Source organism: Lepeophtheirus salmonis, chromosome 7 (genome assembly GCF_016086655.4).
Source record: "Lepeophtheirus salmonis chromosome 7, UVic_Lsal_1.4, whole genome shotgun sequence".
NCBI lineage: Eukaryota > Metazoa > Arthropoda > Copepoda > Siphonostomatoida > Caligidae > Lepeophtheirus > Lepeophtheirus salmonis.
Window position 1 is genome coordinate 36,993,871 of NC_052137.2, and position 15,502 is coordinate 37,009,372.

The following is a 15,502-nucleotide window of genomic DNA, read 5'->3' on the forward strand; positions in this document are numbered from 1 at the left end:
TAGGGGACGTCACCTATATTTCGAAAATGTGTAAAACAAAATATTAAATGTGAACTTTTATGTTCCTTGTACGAGGGTCGTTTGAAAAGTCCGTGCAAAGTCGTTTAGTTAGCAGCATCTCAACCAGAACACATACCAACTTCCATCCAGATTACTTTATTTCTTTCTGTTTGACATTCGTTTAAATCAAGGAATCTACCGAGAAAGATTATTGCCCTGTCTTTTGGATCTGCAAAGAATAATCCTCCTTGACTATCCGGAAAAAAACTCCAGAGGTGTTTTTTCCTTCATAAATTAGTGTTTAATCAACACAGGGAATTCTTTTTCGTCCATTTTTTGAAAATCACTCCACTTCCTCAATTTAAACGAATGCCAAACGAAAGAAATAGAAGGATCTGTCTGAAAGTTGGTTTATATTTTCCAAAAGATGCTATCAACTAAACTTACCCTCGATATACGCCAAAAGTGCCATCTCTTGCACTTTGCAAGAACTTTTCAAACAACTTATTTATATCTCATTTTTCTCCTCTTTTGAATTTTCATTTGGAACCATCAGTTCCATGATAACAAGAAATGAAACATAATAATATATCATAAGTATATCTAATAGTAAAAATAAGAACAAGAATAAGGAAAATATTGAGCAACTTCCTTTTCGGGTCAATTATTTCACACAGGATTAAAAGTTACAATTACCTACTAGAGGAAATACATAGGTACATTGTACGACTGCTCCAATTAGTTTTGTACATACATAACTAAGTAAGCAAGGGTATAAATTAATCATTATATATAGTACCCATGTAGCTATTTGGCGATAGACACAATCAAGTGGAATTGTTACATTAATATATCGCAACTTTAACAAACATATAATATGTATTTATTCCGGCAACCTTTCATCAATCCTTAGAAAGGAAAAGAGGAAAACTGAGATACCTTCATATTATTAGAAACTAGCGGGAGTACCAAGTATTAGTTTTGTGTAGGTTCAAAATATCCACTGAAGACTGTCGTCCTGTCCAGTTTAGTCTCGATCCGGTCCACTTCAGTCCTGCATATCAGTCCTAAAAACTTCTGTTCTTGATAGCGTCACTCAACTTTATATATTATTTTTTAATCTGTTCTATTGCAGAAGTTCTAAAGATTGGGTCCGATGACCTATAGGACTGGTCCTACGACGGGAATGGACCGAATAACGACACAAAACTACCCGATATGGCTGAAACGAATTTGTTGGTTAGATAGTGTACAGCGTCATTTGTGTTTATAATCAGGTAAACAGATTGATATTGTATTAAGGGTTCACGTATTTTACTCCAAATATCTTCACTGATTTTATCATATACTTATGGTCCTAAAATGTATCTTTCTTGGAACCATCTAATATCGTTGTAGGTCAGAGCTAAAAGAGCCTAACCTTCTCTTAAAGTTCCTTTGTGGAATAACATTACTTTCCACAATCACTAGGGAATCTTCTTCTCTATTTAAGAAAAATTTATCACGCACAGAGTGTGTCACACATTCCTTTATGTGTTAATTATTTGATCAAGTAGTTAGGTAGTTCTGTGATATAACGTGCACACTAAAAAATGAGCCATCGATAAACATAAAGATAAATGGACAAATTTTGCTTGATTAATAAAGAAGATGTGAATATTTTATGAGATGCTAGAATGTAATTATACATTTTGATTGTACAAGTTAATATATATAAGCTGTAACTTGTACAAGCAAATGGTAAATGCTGAAAAAATTTATTAGAGGTGCAATAAAAGCTGTTTATAATATTTACCAGGTGACAAACATAGATTTATGCAAATGACCCTAAAACAAATTAAAAATTGGCTGTATGGGTCTTTCAAGATGAGCAAAGTCCAACAAAAGTTGTACGTGGAACTTTAAAGTAACTGGTTTCCTGTTTTTTTTTCCGCATTGACCCATCAAGTAGCTTCAGTGGCATTAGAGTAACGTAGAACAGTATATTCTGAATGGCACAGAAACATTTGTCTGACGGAAGTCTTCCACAAAAATCCGAAGAAACAAAAAAAGTAGAGACGAATCATTCTTCATTGTGACAATGCTAATGCTCACACTTCGGCTCAAACAAAGAGTTTTTTGGCTAGCCAAAACATCGAAATGGTGGATCATCTGCCGCACAACCCTAATTTAAAGGTGACTATATATAAAACTGAGGTAACAAAGATCTTATAAGGGAGTATGGTAGGCGTTAGCTAACTCATCTGACGTAGTGACGTCATTGTTGTTGCAGTTCCGATAATTTCATTGAAGTGAAGTTCACTAATTTGGATCTGTTTTGGAAAAGTTGGATCATTTCGAGGTTCAAAGTGTGTTTATGCCATCATGGCTTACTGTCCCAATCTATGGGATGCCCAATATTTTAGCATTTCTTGTCTTATGAGCTTGTTTTAAGAAATTTAGCTGTTGAAGAGGATTTTAATGATGAGGATGATGGTGAAATTGTTACGAAATCAATAACGAGTCACTTTTTTCGTCAAACATGTAAGAAAATGAGCGTGAAGAGGATGCAATTGAATCATAGGAAAGTTTAGAAGTTTCTTGACTTCTTGAAGCTCTTGAAGCCGAAAAAGTATTTACAACAAATATCGAAGAATAATCTAAAGTTTTCAATGATTGTTGAGATCAGGGTCTGGCTTATATTGCAGGATTTTTGGCAAAAAATTTTAAGACTTCTATCTAAATCTAGGGAAAAACACATTTGACTTCGGATTTTATAAAGAAACTTGTAGCCTTTGATTTGAATTGATCTCTAAGGAAGGGCTTACGATCCCCTTGTGTAAGTTTTTGAAATTTTGTCATTGTTTGGAAAAACATTTCAAAGCTTTTCATTGTGATCATGAAGAAGAAATTGACAAAAACCCAACGTATTTAAAATCAACATAATCATAAAATTGAAATTGAAAAATTGAAAATTGAAATGAAATTTTTCTGGCCCCAGCTGGTCAGAAAAAGTCATAATATCCTTTTTAAAAAACAAGGACAAGAATGAAAGTAAATAACCTTAATAAAATGCTCAAATTGAAGAACGCCAGTTTTAATTTGAGATTGATGTATGTATACAAAATATGTATGCTATAATTTTTACTTATTGCTATTCTTTTATTCACTACTTTTATATTACGTATTAAAATGTCAAATTAGATCATATGTAAGCATTGCAGTTTTAAATTTAAGAGAGAAAACTAGAAATAACCCAACTGTGAACAGAAACGGAGGGGTATAAAAATATCTTACTATTAGCAGCTCAGTTCTAGTCCTCATCTTTCATACAAGGGTGACAAACCCATTTCTATTGGGGCAGTTATGTCATTTAAGAATCATCGTATTTAATGTACCACCATGGACAGGCATTGTCAGCATCCCCTCAACCTTACCCACAAGCTGCGCAAATAATAAATAATTACATAAGAAAAGAGGGCAACTTAGAAGTGTCCAAGCAAAAAAAGGTGGACAAAGATATTGGACCTAGTTTATTTATATAAATTAAGCTACAAGGGTTAAATGCTTGGAGGCCCAGCAGATGTTACTGGGTAGACAAATCACACAAGGGGATGGGATAAACGTGAAGACAACGAAAAATATTCAGAGAGTGCAATTATTACTCTGAATATAACTACTTTAAACCTTGCCATGAAATAAGTCACGAGGGGCTAGGGGACAAAATAACCCTAATCCAATCCAATTATTTAAGAAAAGGGACACAATTGAGTTCAAGAAGAAATATGATTAGAATTAAATAGTATTCCTTGTTTGAACAGGACACATACAATTGAACCCATAAGTATTCAAACCCTGTCAATGTTTGGAATATTTTTGATAATAATTACTATTTATTGACTAAAAATATGCATTTCTTTTATAAAATATTTCATTATACTTCGAAAATAATTTTTGGTTCTTTCAAAAGTATTTATACACCTCCAAAAAGGTGAAAATAACAAACACTTTTTCTAGTTTTTTTTATCATGGTGAAGTATGGAAAGATTAAGAGACTTCTACTTGAGAGATCCAGAAATTCCTTGAACTATCTTCTGAGGTTAAATGTGTGATGAGCCAATTTCTTACTTCAGGCTAAATCAACACTCAAGATGACCAAGATCAAGGAGTACAGAGAGGACATTCACCAGCTTGTAGTCAATTGCCATATTCAAAGTGACAGCTACAAAGACATTTCCATCAAGTTTTCCATCCCAAAATCCTCTATCCAAAGCATCATCACCAACAAAAGTACTGGCCATCTCAAAAATCTTCCTCGACATTGTAAGAAGTCTGAGCTGAGCTCAACACATGTGAGATCTGCAGTACCAGAGATTGCCAAGAATACAACAATAACTCTCAAATCCATCCACCAGGGTCTTTGGTTGGACGATCAACTGTCCAGAGGATTTTGCAAAAGAATGGGTTCCGGTATTGAGTCCCAAGAAAGACTCAACGCCTCAAGAGTAGGCACATAAAGGCCAGGCTGAAGTAAGCCAATGACCACAAAGATGATAAACTCAACTCCTGCCGCACTGTGCTGTGGGCAGATGAGACAGATGAGGAGTTCTTTAACCACAACTAGCATCGGCACATTTGGCGAAAGAAGGGCAAAACCTTCAACCCCAAAAACGCTATTCTAACAGTGAAACTCGGTGGTGGAGGCATCATGTTTTTGGCTATTTTGCTGCTAATGTAACTGGAGAACTTCGAAAAATTGATGGCATCATGAAAAAGGAAGACTAAATCGAGGCTCTTGAAATGTATCTGCAACAATCAGCAAATATGCTTAATCTTGGAAGACATTGTTGGTTCCAGAAAGACAAGACCAAAAGCACAAATTAAAAAAAGATACATTTCCATGGGGGTGAGAGCCAATGGAAATAGAGCCTGTCATCGACACTCTCGGTCTCCTTTTACCGCTTGATCATGTAGTAGACAAACGATTTTGACGCATTGAGGTCGTTCAGTGTCTTGAAATGGGACTAAAGCTCTTCCTCTCCAAGAAATAGAATTGCTTTTCACTTCGATTTTATGATGCCCTTATTAGAGGCTCAAGGACAGGCTTTAAAAAAATGGTAAAAAATAAACACAGATGGAGATTGAATTAATCATATGCAAAAAACAGAACTAAGCAATATAAAACCATCTAAGAGAAATATTAAGTTGAATTTGGTGACCTAAGACTTATGGGTACAACAGTGGCGCAGAACCACAGACCTCTCCCCCTTTTCAGACTATGATTTATACAGTACACGGCTCATAAAATGACAATAAATTTTTAGCCTTAATTATAGATTATCTAATGGTCACACATAAAAAAAATTGCTGCCCATTAAAGTATCTTTTCTAGAGCTTTCTATAAAGATGTTACACTCTGTAGGAGATCTAAAGATGCCCAACAACAACATCAAAGACAAAAAATACTTGATTGAAGGAGGTCCTCGGCGTCTTGGAAAGCACGATTTTTCGGATTCAACAGGACTTCTGAGTTGAAAAATGGTAGAAGGGTATTTTTAAGTATGTTCCTCGGCGAAATTGTACCCATTCCACCGATGATTTAGATAAATTCCTTTCTGGTAAGCCTTGGATACTGTAGAATGGAGCTTTAAGCCAAGTTGAAAAACTATGACCCAATTGGTCAATATCTGACAAATGTATTGGTGCACTGCAGCTTTTTTTGTTTGTTAGAGGTACTGTATAGTTATTATTCCGAGACATAATTAGGAGTTAGGATGTTATCCAATATATTTTACTTTTTAGAATATGCTCATTCGAAGACTGGATGACAGACTTATCTTAAATAGAGAAGATTTTTATAATATGGAGTTTTGTTAACTCAATAATTTGTTTATTCTAGCTCAAAGATTAAAATGTTTATTCAGCGTTATTTTTTCAAAAATTTAATTAATGTAAAAATATATATTTGATATTCAACTATGGAGTCCAAGTCAAGTCTCAAGTCCAATTTCTCACCTCTGACATTAAATTGACCTTTGTATCATAAATTAACATTTATTATTATAATAAAAAAATTAATCGTAAATGTATAACAGAAAACTCTGGCCTCTTCAAAATAATGGGAAATTCAAAAAAGGAAAAATCAAAGAATTAAATAATTTCTTCTTTCAAAGCAATTTTAGAGTAAGGTGGGCGTTCATAAATTACTCTTTATTGCATCCCAAAGGCAATGATCCCAGCCTACGTCGCTAGTAAGAAAAATGACAAAGTGACGTTATAGGAAAAGCGACATCTTGCGAAAAAGTGTTAAAAAATTACACCATTGTATATCCTCAGGCTAATTTGTCGCATTTCGCTACTTGGTTTAAAGCTTTAATGTAGATCTAACCCGATGAAATTTAAAGCAAAGTTTTATTTGACATTTAGCTGTCAATTTATGAGCCATCCCTCCTATTTCTATAATAAAAATGATTGTAAGTTTGTGTGGCTATAATTTGTAAACTTGTCAAATCATTCCGGCGCCGCAGAATTGTACAAATTATAAAGAGACTAAGGAAAATTATGTATGTAGTAAATAGAATGGTTGGATGGATGATGGTATCGGGGGTCGAATGTATTATTTACTAACAATTTGACATAATAATGATGATTAGCATTCAAGGGCAAATCCGTATTCCTTCATCATGATTTCGATTCCTTTTTCTTTTTTACAATTTATTTATTTATTTCTAGATGGGAAAAAATTAATTTTCTGTAACTTTTATAAAGTAATGCATTCTTGGCATTTTTAATGCTATGAGAATCTAGGTACATCCACTTATTCCGATGTATTTCTTAAACTTGAATTATTATGGGGAATAAATATAAAAATTATTGTATTCACGTTGTAATGACTTAAATTGAGAAATCAAGAAATTGTGTTGTTTTAACTTAAAATTCTGGAAGGATTTACTCCCAAATTAAACCAAGTTATAAGAAAATACAGATAAATCAAATCCTAAGGTTCCGCTTGACTTTATATCACGAAAGGACAGTAAATAACAAAACAAAATCCACAGCATTTCACAAAAATTAATTTTTTTCGGAAAAAAAGTATAAAATCTGAAGAAAAAAATGTCTTGACGTTACTATTATTATCCATTTATAATTTTATTTATTAGAAGATAATGCAAGAAATAAAATTGTATTTGTTATTATTACTAGAATAGGTTTGCCCGACAATGCCCGAGTTATGTAGAAAGTAAAATAAATTTAGAAATATTCTGCAAAATATAATTTTAAAAATAATGACAGTAAAATTTTAAGAAAGATTATCACTGCATTTTGAGGTTGGTATGTATATTCGTGAGGAGATACACTAGGTTTGCCCGGTGTTGTCCGGGACATTAAGAAATTAAAATTAATACTGAACTTTTATGTTGTTGTTTTTTTAAAGGAGACTATTAGTTTAGAGAAGAAAAAAATATTCAAGTTGAACTGACCTTCGCTCATCTTTCATACTATTGTCAATGTCAAAAATCCTTTATATCTCACCTTTTTTCTACTCAAAATCTTATTATCTCAATTTTAAATAAAAATCGTAAAAAGATAATACCTGCATCGAGCGAGAATAATTCTGAAAATTCTACGGTTTTTATTTTTTGCTTGATTTGAAATAGTCATTTGTTTGCCAAAAAATTGGTTTTAAGAAAAATACTATTTAAAGGGGATCATAGCCTTGAAGGGCAAAATTTTTTGCCCAAAACCATTTTGGAATCCTCAACATGGTACATAAAAAATATCAACAAAATCCATAAATTAGTTTGCCCTTGATTCCTGGACAAACACACACACAGACATTCGCATTTATTAATATTAAAGTTGCTATTTGAGGTCCTTTTTGAATTTTTAATACTAGGATATCTTTGATTCGTAATAAAAATTTGGTACCATACGGAGGTACGAATATACGTGGTACGGAAGCATAATCTAAAAAAATGGTTTTGGAGGTACGGATACAGATTCAAAAAATCTTGTACGCTTCGCAGCTCTGCATATTATACTTGATTACACGAATAAAATATTCCTTTCAGACAGTTCAAAGAATTTTTTTAAATACCTTTTACATTTGAGAGTCTTTAAAGTGTCATCCACAAATGGATCTTCATTTGACGACGTATTCCTTATCATGACAATAAAAAACTTAGTATTATACCTATAAATTGTTTTTTACTAAAAAAATATTATAAATGCTGGTCATTCGCAGTTCTTTAATGATCGAATTAGATGATGTCATGACACCATGAGTACAACATCCTTGTATTCCTATGAAGTATAATGAGTGAAATATCTGATATAAATAATTTTGGCTCTTTGGTGAGTGAATAAAACTTTAATTTATATATGTAGACAGAGGAGGTGGGAGGTTCCTCTATTTTTATTTTTTTGGGTACTAAAAATAAGCATATCAAAATGAATTAAAATTATAGTAATACCTTTTAGGGGTTCTCTCCCGAGATCCCATTTTTTCGGGATTTCTCGGGGATTTACAATTATTATAATTAATTAAAGCCTACATATTGAAAAATAAATCGGATTAAAGTAATTAAGTTTTTGCTTTGCAAAGGATGCGTAGATAATTAATTATGCACGGGGAAACATCAAATGATGCGCGAGTTGACTTTTAGACCACAAAATAGGTTATGTTTTCATAATTAGTCGGACATGTGTACCAAGAAGGACTTAATTACAGAAATATAGGACCAACACTCCTGCTTCCAGTCTAAAAGAATACGCCAAAAGGATCATTTTATTTTGTTTTTGGATAGTTTTATTTTAGAAATGACCATGTTCTCCAATACATCAAATGATGTTATAATGAGTCTTTTTGAACTATTGCCCAACCTTGTCACCAAAAGGAACAACATTGAATTTCCACATCTCATCCAAAGAAGATCGGAAGTGGAGCTTCATATCTGGAAAATAGATTAGGGGAATTCAATTCATAAGCCAATTTATCTATTATCTTCTCTGAACAAGTGTGATAGGGATGACCTTCCCAATATTTGCACAATACTGATAATTGCCTGTATCCTACCATTTACAGCCTGTGACGTAGAAAGAAGCAGATCATAGGAGGATCAAGATTGTGCCGAGATCGACTATAAAGGACTTCAGACTGACCGCACTTGCCCTCATAAACTTTAATAAAATTATTAAGATAGAAAAGAAAGAAGTTGTGGATAAGCCTGTTCAGAAGCAGGCTAAGATACTTTTTTCTAGCCTTGACAAAAAACTTTAATAAATTTGTATTAAAAAGTATGTAAATGACTGTTTTTTTCTATTCTCCTTTTCTTTCAGAGAGAAAATGGAGTCTTTGAGTTTGTTGGTTGATTAAGTATTGCTAAAGCAGGATTGCACAATTTATTTTTTCTTTGCTAAAAAATTACGCCCCCACCCAAAAAAAAATATCCTCCGTTCGCCCCTGCCTTACAACAAACGGAGTGGGATTTGTGTTTATACCCTTCCTCTCACAGCTACTTATAGCTGATCTAAAAAAACGTCATAACACGTAGCTGTTCTCCTCAAAAACATTCTTCAAAATGTCAGGATTACGAGTTTTTTTTTCTTTACATACCCGGAGGACATATTTTACACAAATCAACTAAATGATCTTTTGAATTAATTTTCTTTAATTAGTTTATATTAGTCGATAAATTATTTTACATATTTATGACAAAATACACTTTTAAAACAGGAAAGTTTCATTCAAAAAGAAAAATAGAAGTTGTAGTAATTTAGCAGTTTAAGTAGGTATAAATATGTTGTAAGAATGGATGTTAAGTTTTATTGCAAGAGGTTCGATGTAAATAAACGTCGAATAACAAGATGCAAATGGGAATGTTTTATCATGTTTAGTACCTATTATTATTATTTCATTAACTGTCTTTTACACTTTATTGACGCCTACAATGTCATAAAATATCTAATGCACCTCCATGTATGAGTATTAAGTATTCCTATAACCACCTCTAAAATAATATTACTTCCATTATTATTGTTATGGATTTATTATCATTGCCTGCAATTAAAAATAGGTTTAAATTCTTTGATGATTTGACAACCTTTATTTTATTATATGAGGTTTTTATTTATTTTCTTATTAAAGAAATAATCAGTAATTAGAATTAAGTAAATGATTTACTCTGTGTATAACTTAATACTTTTCATTTTATGTACAGAAGCGTCCGTAATGAGTGGGCTAGAGGGGCTGTGGCCCCTCTAAATTAAGGAATTTTTGCTTTTTCCAAAAAATTTAATTTCCTGTGAATAGCTTTGGTTAAAAAAAAAAAAAAAAATTTATGTGTAATTTTTTTCTGAATAACTGTGGACTTTTCAAACTTTTTTCAAAAGATTTTCTTTTTAAAATTGATTTAAAAATAAAAATAAAGACATAAACTTTTTTTTCACAAAATGTAATTTTTTATAAATAACTAGATTTTTGAAATTTTTTTCAAATAATTAATATTTTAAAATGAATTTTTGAATTGTTTTGTAAATAACTATAAATTTTTGAATTTTTTTTTTCAAAAAGTTAATATTTTAAAATTAATATTACATTTTTTTTCCAAAACAGTCAATTTTTTTGGGTATAGCTATGAATTTTTGAAATTGTTTACCAAACAAATAAATATATATTCAAAAACAATAGATATAATCCTGCGGACGCCTCTGATGTCTTAATGAAAAAAGTGAGGAATTTGGTATCGCCGGATATTTTGTATTTTATTCCTCTGAACATGAGTATAATCTTTAAACGTCAAAAAAATGGTTCTTCATGGACGCGTTTATTTGAAAATTTGTAAAATGTCTTCAAAAAGGAAAATTTTATCTTGCTTCTTGAAAATTATCGATTTGAATCTAGCTAGAGGATTTTTACCTTGTTAAGTATTGTAGATGAAACATATATTTTGCAACAATATCTTAACAATCATTCTCTAACTTGCCTGCCTAATGGTATGAGTATTTCAGGTTCAAACATACTTCCAATAAATAAATATTATTTAGTGGTACAGCGTATAATGCGCATGTATTTTGATGTTTCTATTCATTGTTATTAATCAAATCACATTTTTTGATACCAAATCTGAAATATATTATTACTCAATATACTTTGGTTGTTCATTTATGCCAAATATGTCAACCAATTTTACCAATTTATAATTTAGGACTACGAAAATTATCAATTCAACTCTTAAAAATATTAACTTTTATTCATTATTCCTTAATTCCTAAGGCTTATTTTTTATTTAATAACATTTTTATTCTTATGTTTTATAAGTTTGATATTTTTCATTCATTATGAAGATTTAATTTCTTAAAAGTTGACTTTTAAGAAATGACTACTGTGATTAAAGGTCCAGTAGCGTTGTTCCAATCCTTGATATTAATAAATAATTTATCATCCCGATTGAGATTAGGTGAACAGTATGTTCGCACACTGATATCTCCCACATCACGCCCATCTCTTTTGTCTCTTATTTTTGATATCCCTAATTATCTATATTTATGTTTAGAGCAGGATAGTAAAGATAGTTGAACATGCTCAGAGTACAACTAATAGAGAAACTTTTGGTCTATAAACTAGTTCGAATAGTTTGTAAACTTTATATCAATAAATTACCACTATGTCACGTAAAATACTGAGCTCGGTGGTCCAAATAACTAAGCTAACTCGTTTTGAGTGTCCTAGATAATATGAAAAATATATATCAACTTTATTATGTGCTTCTTTATTATTAACAGGGAAACTTAGGGAAATTATTTGTGGTAACGTTCACGACTTCAAATTTAATTTTAAATACAGAAAATAAGTATAAATTTCCCACTGCTTAAAATGTCTGAAAGTGTCGATGATGATTTGTCTAATGATTAATTTTATGGTTATTGCATTACCAAAATAACTATCTTAGGAAGTACAGAGGAATAAATTCTTAAAATGAAAATCGTTATTGTTTCATATTCAATATGGCTCATATTTGCAAGTCGTTCCGTATGACTCTATATCTACATAAAGAATGGGTTTGCTGGACATGAAATAAAAATGTGTGCGTTATCGTCAAGTTCATCGTAAATCTTTACTTCCGTATTTGGTTCGAAGTTAAAGTTAATTTAAATACGTTCAATCAAATACCATTAATTCTTAATAAGAAAAAAAAATGATCCACTTTAAAAAAAAGTAAAAAGTATCGGCATGAATTTTGTGGAGAAAGGTTTGTGGCATGCTCACTCTTAGCATGTTATACTATCGATATTATTATCAAGCTCTTAGCAAGAAGATAGATAACTCCGGATATCAAAAATAAGAGACATGAGAGATTGAAGTGATTTGGGGGATATCAATGTACTGCCATACTGTTCAATTAATCTCAATGGGGATGCTAATTCAATTATTAATGTCCAAGATTGGAAAAATCCACTTGACCTTTTATCACAGTAGCCATTCCTCAAAGTCAACTGATTAGTTGTGTCTCTTCACCGCTTCGACTTCTAAAAATGCCATACTACAAACAAAGTTGTGAACGTTCAATACAATAAGTAACCTAGGCTTCAGCTCTAATTTGCGACAAGAAAAACGAACGAATATATATCAGAGCAAGATCAAAATTGAGTTTGATTGTCTCTTTTAATTAAATAAATAAATAATTAAAAACAATTTTTTATTCATAGTTTCTTTTTCGAAAGGTTATCGAAAAAAAAGGAATTAAATATTCAAAATAAATGAAAAATATCAAAAGGTCGTATTTCTAAGGGTTTAATAGAGAGTTTTTTTAGTATAAAATTATAAACAGGTAAAAGGGGTGTCTTTTTTTGTCATAAATGAACAACTAAAGTATATTTGATAATAATATATATGACACTTTGAATTAAAAAAATGATATTTTAGTTATAAAAATGATACGTTCGAGCCACATTACTCCTATTTAAACTTGAGGCATCTCATCTCTTTGAAAGAAACGATATAAACCTTCAACAGAGAGCAACTACATCTGTTTAGTTGTTATTTTTAGACTAATCCAACACTAATTCGTTCCTAATTTTCAGCTGTTTGTATCAAATGAATGAAACTTTATGTAGTGAATCATTTTATACCCCCTACACTTAAGAAGGATTTGCTTCCATCAAACACTTTTACTGCCTTACTTACGAGAGAAGAATTGGAAGGGAGAATCCTTCTGAAGGTTAATTCATTTGGATGAATGAATGATGCTGGAACAGAAGAAGAAAGGAGAAAAGAATCTACATATGCACTCAACTCAATTGAGAAATGGAGCTACTTTTAAGTCAAAGATGTGATAAATTCTGACCGGATCTTGAGTATACATGCGTATGTTTAAATCTATCTTTATAAAAAACCTCGAATAACAAATACAAAACAAGTTCTTCGACTCAATTCAATCGCAAAAACACACACATACTATGACAATTCTTGATTAACCTTGACTACCCTATTAAAAGTACACACAGGCTCTTTTTGGGTTCCTCAAGAAGACGATGAAGAAGAAAGAGGGGTCTCTTCAGTGAATGTGAAATAAGTAAGTAAATAAAGTATATTATGGGTACTAAAAATATTGACAATGCATTTTTTCCTTTGATAATATTACATACTTATAATCCATTCTCTCATAAAAAAAAATCTGCATCAATTACTCGTAAAAATTGAACTCAATGTCATTTCTTTTTTAAGTAAGGACTTTGAAGGAATTGGTAATTAAACAAATCAGGATTTCCGAGATCCAGAGTAATAATTCTCTCTCTTTTTCGTTCTTATAATATACCTTAATCTGTTTATTTGCAAATCTATGAAACTGTATTAGAAGATAATCTATTTTTCCCTTCTTTCTTTTGCAAGTTTTCTTAAGAATAAATCGTACAATTTGCAAAAGTCTATAAAATAGGAAAAAAAAAAAGATTATAATGAAATAATGTAAGAATAAAGAAAAATTTCCCAATGCAAAATATAACACAAAAAACAAATGAATTCTTCACGGAACAAATCAAACTATATGTACATTTTTTAGTGTGTAAAGTGATTATTGACATAACTGTATGTCGTAATGCATGTAAAAATACGTATTGTGCTTATTATAACTTGGAACTCAAATATTTAAATGGACATAAATTTACGAGGGAAAAAAAGAAGAAGTCATATTCGGTTTAAAAGTCATGCAAGGAAGAACAAATTTATCTTGTGTTTAAAAAAGGTTTTATCCATCATTTAATAGGGAAATAAATGTATTTATCCACAGATAATTGTGATTTGTCAGCATAAAACCATCTTCAGCAAAAATCAAGAAAGGGAGAAAATCACAAATAATGTTTTATCTTCATGAAGGGTCCTGCAGATAAATTGGGACTGACTTAAACTGCATCCACATCAATAAAGCGAGCATGTATATATAATTTTAATGTACGATTTGAGAGGTTATGTTATTATATTTAGATTGAGTCCATTTTGAATGTGGTCAAGCAGTAAGTAACGATGTAGCAATGAAGAAAGTAAACAATTGTCGAACTCGCTGACGTAAGGAAGACCCTCTTGCTATAATGAAGGAAAAACTGGACTGTGGACCGGACGTACAACAGACAAGATGATAATGGTTGTCCCATTAAAATTCTGCCTTTCCTCACATCTTATATTTAAAATAAAAATAGATTGACATGATTTTTTGTAAAGTTAAATTATTTACCTTTTGAGTTTTTCAGTGCTACTTATGAAAATCCGTCCATTGCTTCAATTTCTTATATATATATATATAAATTCAACTCATTTTCGTGATTTGAAATTTCAAAAATTATTAGACTGCGAATAATTCCACATATAATCATGCAAGGGATCTAAATTGACGCCGTCAGATTTGATGCCATAAAAAATTAATTTAATTAGTGCAATTTGTTCAAACTGTTCAATTTCAACCGGAATTATGAAGGGAAAACCAACATTTTGAAGATCTTTGCATGTGTTCTTTTCTGATTAATATAACTTGTTGTATTGCCTTTTGTAAAAAAAAAGTTGAGTACATACAGCCAAATATTTCATAGGTATATGTAAGTCAATTATAGACTTTGTTCTCCTATTTCTAGTATGATTTAACATACTCCAGAATCTTAAGACCTTTTTTTTAATAAAAGACTTACAATTGGCCTTAGAATTGCTCCTTACCATTGAAATTTATGAATTTCTCATTCATTTATCGTTCCAGTCAGTTTTGGAACACCTGTAAGGGGTTAACAAGGCTAGCTTGTTCATAGAAATTGACGAATATTCGTAGAAGAATACAAATATAATTCAAACTCAATTTTGAGCAAAATTATTCGAGCTTGATTCTGTGTAGACGGGCACAACTATAAATACTCCAGGTATTATGTGTAGTGTTGTGTGTCAGTCCTTATTCATTCTGTCTAGTCTAGTCCATTCTTAGTACCAGTCCTTAAGATCGTTTGTCTTTCAGACTGTCAGTACTTGAACTGATTAAAAAAAAAA

The 15,502-nt window shown here is 31.2% G+C and overlaps 2 long non-coding RNA genes across 2 annotated transcripts; one reads left to right on the forward strand and one right to left on the reverse strand.

Moving 5' to 3' along the window:
* Window positions 1–3,850: 3,850 nt before the first annotated feature.
* Window positions 3,851–5,794, reverse strand: LOC121121861 (uncharacterized). Its single transcript, XR_011781127.1, has 2 exons — window positions 5,446–5,794; window positions 3,851–5,035 (listed from the first exon to the last, which is right to left on the reverse strand). It is a non-coding gene; the product is annotated as an uncharacterized lncRNA (long non-coding RNA).
* Window positions 5,795–12,913: 7,119 nt separating this feature from the next.
* On the forward strand, window positions 12,914–14,683 carry LOC121121910 (uncharacterized). Its single transcript, XR_005865619.2, has 3 exons — window positions 12,914–13,553; window positions 13,871–14,411; window positions 14,462–14,683. It is a non-coding gene; the product is annotated as an uncharacterized lncRNA (long non-coding RNA).
* The last annotated feature ends 819 nt before the right edge of the window (window positions 14,684–15,502 follow it).